Raw genomic sequence first — 11,863 nt, 5'->3', positions numbered from 1 at the left:
TCACTATTTGCAGATGACATGATACTCTATATAGAAAACCTGAAGGAGGGGTGCCTGGGTGGGTCAGAGGGTTAAGTGTCTGTCTTCAGCTCAGGTCATGATCCCAGGGTCCTGGGATCGAGCCCCACATCAGGCTCCCTGCTCAGCAGAGAGCCTGCTTCTCCCTGTCCCTCTGCTTCTCCTCCTGCTTGTGCTCTCTCTCTCTGTCAAATAAATAAATAAAGTAAAAACCTGAAGGACTCCACCATATACTATTACAACTAATAAATGAATTCATTAAAGTCACAGGTTATAAAATCAACATACAGAAATCTGTTGCATTTCTATATACCAATAATGAAGCAGCAGAAAGAGAAATTATGAAAACAATCCCATATCCATTTGCACCAAATACCATAATATACCTAGGAATAAACCTAACCAAATAGGTAAAAGACCTGTACTCTGAAAACTATAAAACATTGATGAAAGAAATTGAAGAAGACACACACACAAAAAATGGAAAGATATCCCATGCTTATGGATTGGAAGAACAATTATTATTAAAATGTCTATACTACCCAAAGCAATCTACACATTTAGTGCAATCCTTATCAAAATACCAACAGCATTTTTCACAGAATTAGAACAAAGAATCCTAAAATCTGTATGGAACCACAAAAGACCCTGAATAGCCAAAGCAATCTTGAAAAAGAAAAGCAAAGCTGGAGGCATCACAATTCTAGACTTTAAGTTATATTACAAAGGTGTAGTTATCAAAACAGTATGGCAGTGGCACAAAAATAGACACATAGATCAATAAAACAGAATAGAAAACTCAGAAATAAACCCACCACTGTGTAGCCAATTCATGTTGGACAAAGGAGGAAAGAATATCCAATGGGAAAAAGTCTCTTCACAAATGGTGCTGGGAAAACTGGACAGCAAAATGCTAAACAATGAAAATGGACCACTTCCTTACACTATACAAAAAATAAATTCGGGCGCCTGGGTGCCTCAGTTGGTTAAGCGACTGCCTTCGGCTCAGGTCATGATCCTGGAGTCCTGGGATCGAGTCCTGCATTGGGCTCTCTGCTTGGCAGGGAGTCTGCTTCTCCCTCTGACCCTCCTCCCTCTCATGCTCTCTGTCTCTCATTCTCTCTCTCTCAAATAAATAAATAAAATCTTTAAAAATAAATAAATAAAATAAATAAATTCAAGTTGCTCCTGGGTGGCTCAGTCAGCTAAGAGTCCCACTCTTGATTTTGGTTCAAGTCATGGTCTCAGGTTTGTGAGATTGAACCCTGAATCAGGATCTGTGCTCAGCGGGGAGTCTGCTTCCCTCCCTCTCTCTCACCCACTCCCAATGCCCCTCCCCCAACTTGTGCACATGGTCTCTCTCTCTCTCTAAAATAAACAAATGTTGTCGAGGATGTGGAGAAAAGGGAACCCTCTTACACTGTTGGTGGGAAGGCAAGCTGGTACAGCCACTCTGAAAAACAATATGGAGGTTCCTCAAGAAGTTAAAAATAGAGCTACCTTATGACCCAGCAATTGCACTACTGGGTATTTATCCCAAAGATACAGATGTAGTGAAAAGAATGGCCATATGCACCCCAATGTTCATAGCAGCCATGTCCACAATAGCCAAACTTTGGAAGGAGCCAAGATGTCCTTCAACAGATGAATGGATAAAGAAGATGTGGTTCATATATACAATGGCATATTACTCAGCCATTAGGAAGGATGAATACCTACCATTTACATCAACATGGATGGAACTAGAGGGTATTATGCTAAGTGAAATAAGTCAATCAGAGAAAGACAATTATCATATGGTTTCACTCATATGAGGAATATAATAGGGCAGAGGACAATGGGGGAAGGGAGGGAAAACTGAATGGGAAGAAATCAGAGAGGGAGAAAAAACATGAGAGACTATGGACTCCGGGAAACAACAAACTGAGGGTTGTGGAAAGGGAGATGGGTGGGGAGATGGGGTAACTGGGTGATGGGCATTAAGGAGGGTACGTGGTATGATGAGCACTGGGTGTTATACACAACTAATGAATCATTGAACATTATATCAAAAACTAATGATGTACTATATGTTGGTTAATTGAATTTAAATAACAAAAACAAGAAAGGGGAAAGCCTAAAAGGTATGTTTCCTAAACAAAGATCTTATTTTGTTTTATTAGATCAGTGCTGTGATTATATGAAATACTTTTTAGCCTCTTTATTTTGAAAAAAAAACCTATCACTTTAGCATCAAAAGTAGTACAACAGTATATGTAAGGGATGGGCTTGGATTCAAAATATCTAAATCTTCACTACTAATAATAGATTATGTACAGTTAGAGAAAAACAAATACCATATTATTTCACTCATAAATGGAATTTAAGAAACAAAACAAATGAGCAAAGGGGAAAAAAGAGAGAGAGAGGCAAACCAAGAAAAAGATTCTTAACTATAGAGCACAAACTGATGGTTACCAGAAGGGAGGTGGGTGAGGAGATGGGTTAAATTAGGTAATGGGGTTTAAGGACCACATTTATGATGAGCACCAGATGTTGTATGGAAGTGCTGAATCCCTATATTGTACACCTGAAACTAATCCATGGTATGTTAACTAACTGGAATTTAAATAAAAACATAAAAACAAAACAAAACATCAATCTTTTTTATAAATAAATAAATAAATAAATAAATAAATAAATAAATAAATTCAAAATGGATTAAAGACCTAAATGTGAGATGTGAACCCATAAAATCCTAAAAGAGAACACAGACAGTAACTTTTTTGCATGGGCCATAACAATATTTTTCTAGATATGTCTCCTGAGGCAAGGGAAACAAAAGCAAAAATAAACTATTGGGACTTCATCAATTAGCAATAATTGCACCTCAGATAAACCTCGTTGGCTACGATACTGCCACTGCACAAAGCTGGGACTTCATCAAAATAAAAGGATTCTGCACTGTGAAAGAAACAATCAATAAAACTAAAAGGCAAGCTTCAGAATGGGAGAAGATATTTGCAAACAACATATGTGATAAAGGGTTGATATCCAAAATACATAAAAAGTTATAAAACTCAACACCCAGAAAAAAAAATCCAATTAAAAAACTGGCAGAAGACATGAACAGACATTTCTCCAGAGAAGGCATACAGATGCCAACAGACACATGAAAGATGTTCATTATCACTTACCATCATGGAAATGCACATCAAAACTACAATGAGATACCACCTCACACCTGTCAAAATGGCTAAAATCAACAACACAAGAAACATCAGGTGTCGGCAAAGATGGAGTAAAAGGAACACTCCTGCACTCTTGGTGGGAATGCAAACTGGTGCAGCCACTCAGGAATACAGTATAGAGGTTCCTCAAAAATTTAAAAATAGAACTACCCTATGATCCAGTAATCACACTACTGGGCATTTACCCAAAGGATACAAAAACACTAATCCGAAGGGATATATGCACCCTGACATTCATAGCAGCATTATTTATAATAGCCAAGATATGGAAGTAGCCCAAGTGTCCACTGATTGATGAATGTATAAAGAAGTGTTATATGTAAATTTTATATTATTCAGACATATAAAATAATGAAATATTGCCATTTTCTACAACATGGATGAAGGTAGAGAGTATAATTCTAAGTGAAATAAATCAGAGGAAAAAAATCATATAATTTCACTCATGTGTGGAATTTAAGGAACAAGATAAATGAGCAAAGGGAAAACAAAACAGAGAGGCAAACCAAGACACAGACTCAATTATAGAGAACAAACTGATGGTTATCAGAGGGGAGGGGGATGGGATGATGGCCTAAATAGGTGATGGGTCTTAGGGAGGTCACTTGCTGTGATAAGCACAGAAAATTGTATGGAATTATTGAATCACTATATTGTACACCTGAAACTAATATGACTGTATGTTAACTAACTGGAATTAAAATTAAAAATTAAAAAAAACCCTATTATTTTCTCAAATAAATAATCTTGGGTGCCCCTGCTGTGCTAGTTTCTACTGAGTGAACGACACAATATTTATTTCATTTTGTTTGGCTTGGTTGTTTTTGTATCAGAGCATAAGCCATCACTTATGCTTTAGACAATGTATATGTTTTGTTCCTTATAGTTAAATTAAACTACTACTGATACAGGGCAGATTCAGGATGATGTGGGAATGTTAAACTATGATTATACTTATTTGTCAAACCTTCACTAGGTATTTTCTAAGTCAAAGAAGGTATCATCTAAAAAAATATAATTTCTAAAGCCAATGGCTTTAGTTAATACATTATACTTGGCATTAAAATTCTAAATATAAAAATGCTTCCCTGTACTGATTAAATTTAAAGTATCTAATTTTGCACTATTTAAATAAAAGCCAACTACAGTCTTTAGCTTAAAATCTAATTTGTCTGATATAAGAATTGCTACCCCAGCTTTCTTTTGAGGTCCATTGGCATGGAAGATGGATCTCCATACCTTCACTTTCAGTCTGGATGTATAGACACATGAAAAAATGTTCATCATCATTAGCCATCAGGGAAATTCAAATCAAAACCACAGTGAGATATCACCTTACATCAGTTAGAATGGCAAAAATTGACAAGGCAAGAAACAACAAATGTTGGAGAGGTTGTAGAGAAAGGGGAACCTTCTTACACTGTTGGTGGGAATGCAATTTGGTAGAGCCACTTTGGAAAACAGTGTGGAGGTGCCTCAGAAAATTAAACATAGAACTACCCTATGACCCAGCAATTGCACTCCTGGGTATTTACCCCAAAGAAACAGATGTAGTGAAAAGAAGGGCCATATGCACCCCAATGTTCCTGGCAGCAATGTCCGTAATAGCCAAACTGTGGAAAGAGCCGAGATGCCCTTCAACAGATGAATGGATAAAGAAGATGTGGTCCATATATACAATGGAATATAACTCAGCCATCAAAAAGGATGAATACCCAACTTTTACATCAACATGGATGGGACTAGAGGAGGTCATGCTAAGTGAAATAAGTCAAGCAGAGAAAGTCAATTATCATATGGTTTCACTTATTTGTGGAACATAAGGAATAGCATGGAGAACATTAGGAGAAGGAAGGGAAAAATGAAGGGTGGGAAATTGGAGGGAGAAATGAACCGTGAGAGACTATGGACTCTGAGAAACAAACTGAGGGTTTTAGAGGGGAGTGGGGTGGGGGGGTGGGTTAGCCTGATGATGAGTATGAAGGAGAGCACGTACTGCATGGAACACTGTGTGTTATATGAAAACAATGAATCGTGGATCACTACATCAAAAACTAATGATGCATTGTGTGGTAACTAACATAACAATAAAATTAAATTAAATTTAAAAAATAGAAAAAAAATAAAAGCCAGCTATTAAAAATTTTTTAAAGAAATAAAGAAATATAATTTCTTCTTACTCATTTTTTATTTAAACATAATTAACCTGCAACAATATATTAGTTTCAGGTATATAACATATTGATTTGATAATTTATTACTCAATGCTCACCACAATAAGTGTAGTTACCATCTGTCAGCACACAATGGTATTGCAATATTATTGACTATACTCCCTATGCTGTTCTTTGAATCTCTGTGACTTATTTATTTTATAAATGGAAGTTTGTACATCTTAATCCCTTTTATTAATTTAGCCCATCCCCTAACCCACCTCCCCTCTGGCAACCACCAGATTTATTTAAGAATCTGGTTTTGTTTGTTCATTTGTTTTGTTTTTTAGATTCCACATATAAGTGACAAAATATGGTATGTGTTTTACTCTATCTTACTTATTTCACTTGGTATAATAACATCTAGGTTCATCCACGTTGTTGTAAATTACAAGGCCTCATTCTTTCTTATGGCTGAGTAATATCCCATTGTGTGTGTGTGTATGCACGCGCGCGCATGCGTGCATGTGTGTATCACACCTTTTTTATCTGTTCACGTATTGATGGACACTTTGGCTGCTTCCATGACTTGGCTATTGTAAATAATGCTGCAATAAACACAGGGGTGCAAATATCTGTTCAAATTAGTGTTTTCATTCTTCTAACCCATTTCTTCAGAAACCAGTGATGAAACATGATGAAATGGCTCCATTCTCTTTGGTTATTCCAGTTTCAAAGATCAGTTTTAAGGATAATGACCTCTTTCCTTACAGGGAGGTGACGGAGGCTGTGAGTTAGCATATAGAACAAAACAGAGGATAGAGGAGCAGGAATAACACTTAACTGAGAGCCAAGTCACATGGATTTTATTTTTACTTCTTCTAATAAATGTGTTGCCTGGAGTGAACAATTTACTTTATATTTCCTGACCTTACTGTACTTTTCTGTAAAATGATGAAGACTAATTGCTCTGTATGATCTCAAAAGAACATTTGAACTCTGAAATTTTATGAATGCTATAATTTCCCCCCACTAGTCTGTGTACTTAATAAAAACAGGAATTACATGTGTTTATTCACCATTCTACTGCCAGCAATTAACACAGGTCTGGCAGATAGTAATTTCTCAATAAATATTGTCTGATTCAATAAATTATATTAAAGGTAGCTAAAAAAAGAGCACAATAGTATCACTTTCTAGAATCTAGATTAATCTTTAATGAATATTCCAGGGTAACAAGCAAGCCCTCAATGATATCTTCTTTATAAACATGCAAAAAATGTGATTCAATAGAGAAAGATAGTCTTTTCAACAAATAGTGCTGGAAAAACTAGATGTATATAGACAGAGATATTCCAGCTTTCACAGAAATTAATTTAAAATACATCATAAACTTGAATGTAAAATGCAAAACTAAAACTAGTAGAAATTAACATAGGAGAAAATCTAGGTGACCTTGGGTTTCACTATGACATTTTATGTGCAATATCAAAAGCAAGATCAATGAAAGAAAAAAAAATGACATGTTGGATTTCATTAAAATTTTTTTAAAAATTCTGTTCTGTGAGATGGTATTATTAAAAGAATGAAAAGACAAGTCACATGTTGGAAGAAAATATTTGCAAAAGATACCTCATATAGGACTAGTATCCAAAATATACAAAGAATTCTTTTTTTTAAAGATTTTTATTTATTTATTTGAGAGAGAGAGAGATAGCAAGAGCAGGAACACAAGCAGGGGGAGTGGGAGAGGGAGAAGCAGGCCTCTCATGAAGCAGGGAGCCCAATGTGGGGCTCAATCCCAGGACCCTGGGATCATGACCCGAGCGGAAGGTGGACACTTAACGACTGAGCCACCCAGGCGCCCGTATATAAAGAATTCTTAAAACCCAACAATAAGAAAATAAACAATCCAATTTAAAAATGGGCAAAATATCTAAACAGACATCTCACCAAAGAAGATATACAGATGGCAAATAAGCATATGAAAAGGTGCACAACATCATATATCATCAGGGAATTGCAAATTAAAACAAGATATCACTTCATACCTATTAGAATGGCCACAACCTTGGACATTGACAACCCCAAATACTAGCAAGGATGGGGAACAACAGGAACTCATTCACTGGTGACAGAAATGTACAAGAGTCCTGCCATTTGAAAGACAGTTTGGCAGTTTCTTACAAACTAAACATACTCTTACCATATGATCTACCAGTTGCACTCCTTGGCATTTTCCCAAATGAGTTGAAAACTTATGTCCACACTAACCTGTACATGGATGTTTCTAGAAATTTTATTCATAATTGCCAAAACTTGGAAGAAACCAAGAAGTCTTTCAATATATATACGGATAAAGAAACTGAAACATCTAAGGAAAAAAAAAAAAAAGAGCTATCAAGCCACAAAAAGACATGAAGGAATTATAAAAACATATAGCTAAGTGGAAAAATCCAGTCTGAAAACCTACATATTGTAGGATTCCAACTATATGACATTCTGGAAAAGGAAAATCCATGGAAAAAATAAAAAGATCAATGGTTGCCAAGAGTTCAGGGGGATTCAGGGAGGGATGATGAATAGGTAGAGCACAGGGTTTTTTAGGGCACTGAAATGATTCTGTATGATACAGTAATAATGGACACAAGCCACTACACATTGGTTAAAACCCATAGAACGTACAGCACAGAGAGAAATGCTAATGTAAGTAAATGCCTTTAGCTAACAATAATGGATTAATATTGACTCATGTATTTTAACAAATATACTAGACTAATGTAAAATGTAAATAATAGGGGAGATTATGTGTGAGGGAGAGGGAGCATGTGGGACTGCTCTGTAGTTTCCAGTCATTTTTTTCTTTTAGGTTGAAACTGTTCTGAAGATAATTGCTTTATGATATAAAATACTAATTTTTAAAAAGATTTTATTTATTTAAGAGAGAGAGAGCACAAGTGGAGGGAGAAGCAGAAGGAGAGAGAGAAGGAGACTCCCCGCTGAGCAGGGAGCCCAATGCAGGGCTCCATCCCAGGACCCTGGGATCATGACCTGAGCCTAAAGCAGATGCCTAACTGTCTGAGTCACCCAGGCACCCCACAAAAATACTAATTTGAAGGGATACATGCATCGCAATGTTTATATCAGCATTATCAACATTAGCCAAATTATAGAGAGTCCAAATGTCCATTGACTGATGAATGGATAAAGAAGATATGGTATATATATACAATGGAATATTACTGAGAATGAATGAAATCTTACCATTTGCAATGATGTGGATGGAGCTAGAAAGTATTATGCTAAGTGAAATAAGTCAGTCAAAGACAAATACCATATGATTTCACTCATATGTGGAATTTAAGAAATAGAACAAACAAACATAGCAGGGTAAAAAGAGAGGCAAACCAAGAAATGGACTCTTAACTATAGAGAACAAACTAATGGTTACCAGAGGGGAGGTGGGCAGAGGGTTGAGTTAAATAGATGTTGGGGATTAATGAGTGCACTTCTGATGAGCACCAGGTGTTGCATGTTAAGTGTTGAATCACTAAACTGTATACCTGAAATTAATATCATACCATATGTTAACTGACTGGAATTTAAATAAAAACTTGAAGCAAAAAATATAATCGTTTTATTATTATTTTTTAAAACCTATTAATTTATTAAATTTTACTGATTAATAAATTTATTAATTCTTCAAAAAATCAGTGTGATGGTTTGTGATTTTCCCTTAAGCATAACTGATCCATTGAGGTTTATTTAGTCGTGTAAAACCTTGGAAGTCATGACTTTTGCTTAACATTTTGTGGCAATGTTTTTCCAATACTATGTTCAGATCCCTGTGTTGACCATAATTGTCATCAAGTAGCATTTATTTATAACACATCAATGGTGCATATATTAAATATTTTCCAAAGAGTATTTACCACTGTCGACTTTAAGGACTTTCAAAGAGGTTGAAAAGTCCATCTTTTCTGTAATCTACATTTAATTAACTACCTTATAAACCAATGTCTTCATTTGTTACCTTCTCAGAAAAGTTTGAACCTCATCTCTACTCAGTGACTAGAAGCAACACTGATCAATTACTCTTTCAAAGAAAGGCCACATGAACTCTCAGAAAGCATATAAATGGAGGGATCTTGAATGCCAACAATTTCATTTAGATAGGAGTTGATATACAATAAACTATCATTCACTTGTCTATTTCTATAGGTTGGGAATATTGCTCTACCAGCCATCTTGCAACAAACACAAAGTGTTGTATATTATTTAATGCAAGTAAAACACCTGTAAAACCACTTTGGAAATGAACTTAAATTGAAATCTCTTTGAGAAGATGAAGTTTTATAGGATTAACCTAACGGTATTTCATTTTCTTAAAATATTTGGATGAATTGTATAGTGGAATATATTCATCAATTAATGAATTTATTAAGTCATTAATAGATCCATGAATGTTGTTATAAGAGTCTGAAAGCTGTTTTCAGTATTTTAGAAAACTTAAAGAAATTAGGTATTTAGATATAAAAAAGATGCACAGGTATACAAAATGCCAAATTTAGAGATAGGAAGATTTAATACTGTTAAGATGTCAGTTCTTCCCAAATGGACATATGTATGTGTATACATATATAATATACATGTACATACATAATATATAGGTTTGATATAATCCCAATCAAATTTTCAGCAAGTTATTTTGTAGATATCAACAAATTGATTCTAAAGTTTATATGGAATGATAAAAGACCCAGAATAATCAACACAGTATCAAAGGGAAACAAAGTTGACTGACACTGACTTCAAGACTTAATATAAAACTGCTGTAATCATGATGGAGTGATATTGGTGAAAGAACAACAATAAAAAATCAATTGATACAACAGAATAGCCCAGAAACAGACCCACATAAATTGCTAAAGGAACAAAAGCAATACAATGGAGAAAGAATAGTCTTTTCAAAACATTAGGGAATTGTAAACTAAAACACCATTGAGATACCATTACACACTTACCAGAATGGTTCAAATCCAAACCACTGATAACAGCAAATGTGTGATGTTGAGCATCTATTCATGTGTCTGTTGACTATTTTGATGTCTTCTTCAGAAAAACATCAATGTCAAATAGGTTACTGCGGTGTTCTCTAGGATTTTAATGGTTTCCTGTCTCAAATTTGTCTTTAATCCATTTTAAATTAATTTTTGTGTATGGTGTAAGAAAGTGGAAAACAGTATGGAGATTCTGCAAAAAATCAAAAATAGGCCTACCCTACCATCCAGTAATTGCACTACTAGGTGTTTACCTAAAGAATACAAAATACCTAATTCAAAGGGATACATGCACCCTGATGTTTATAGCAGGATTATCTACAATAGCCAAATTATGGAAACAGCCCAAATGTCCATCAACTGATGAATGGATAAAGATGTGTCCTATATTTACAATGGAATATTACTCATCCAAAGAAAAGAATGAACTCTTGCCATTTGCAACAACATGGATGGAACTAGAGTAGTATCATGCTAAGTGAAATAAGTTAGAGAAAAACAAATAGCATATGATTTCTCTCATATGTGGAATTTAGGAAACAAAACAAATGAGTAAAGGAAAAAAAGAGAGAGAGGAAAATCAAGAAACACATCCTTAAATACAGAGAACAAAGTGATGGTTACCAGAGGGGAAGTGGGTGGGGGGATGGGTTAAATAGGTGATGGGGATTAAGGAGTTCACTTGTGATGAGCACTGGGTGTTGTTTGTAAGTGCTGAATCACTAAATTGTGCACCTGAAACTAATATTATACTGTATGTTAACTAACCAGAATTTAAATAAAAACTAAAAAAAAACAACAACAAATGTTGTCAGGATGTGAATCAACAAGAGCTCTCATCATTGCTGGTTAGAATGTAAAATGATACAGCCACTTTGGGAGACAGTTTGGCAGTTTCCTACAAAATTCAACATATTTTACCATAAAATCCAGCAATCACATTCCTTGGTATTTACTCAAAGGAGTTTAAAACATATCCACACCAAAACCTGCACAGAAATGTTTACAGCAGCTTTATTCCCAATTGCTAAATTGTGGAAGCAACCAAGATATCCTTCAGCAAATGAATGGATAAGTAAACTGTGGGACATCCAGACAATGAATTTTTATTCAGCAGTAAAAAGAAATGAGCTATAAAACCATGAGAAGATAAGAAACAACCTTAAAAGCATATAACCAAGTGAAAGAAGCCAATTTGAAAAGGCTACATTCTGTCTGTATATATATATATATATCTATATGACATTTGGAAAAGGCAAATTTATGGAGACAGTAAAAAGATTAAGTGGTTGCCAGTGGTTAGGTTGTGTAGGGCCTAAGGGCAGGCCACCTCAAAATGGGCCACTTTGACATACTGATCATTTTAAATAAAAGTTACTCAAGAAATAACCAGTGCAAGGAC

The 11,863-nt window shown here is 35.1% G+C and overlaps 1 non-coding gene across 1 annotated transcript; it reads right to left on the bottom strand.

The window, feature by feature from the left end:
• Window positions 1-2,793: 2,793 nt before the first annotated feature.
• On the bottom strand, window positions 2,794-2,931 carry LOC118026102. Its single transcript, XR_004683466.1, has one exon. It is a non-coding gene; the product is annotated as a U4 spliceosomal RNA (small nuclear RNA).
• Window positions 2,932-11,863: the final 8,932 nt, after the last annotated feature.

The sequence above is a fragment of the Mirounga leonina genome, unplaced genomic scaffold (assembly GCF_011800145.1).
Source record: "Mirounga leonina isolate KUSES-001 unplaced genomic scaffold, KU_Mleo_1.0 Mir_204, whole genome shotgun sequence".
Lineage (NCBI taxonomy): Eukaryota > Metazoa > Chordata > Mammalia > Carnivora > Phocidae > Mirounga > Mirounga leonina.
The sequence above is the reverse complement of the archived record's forward strand: the minus strand, read 5'-3'. Positions and strand labels throughout refer to the sequence as shown.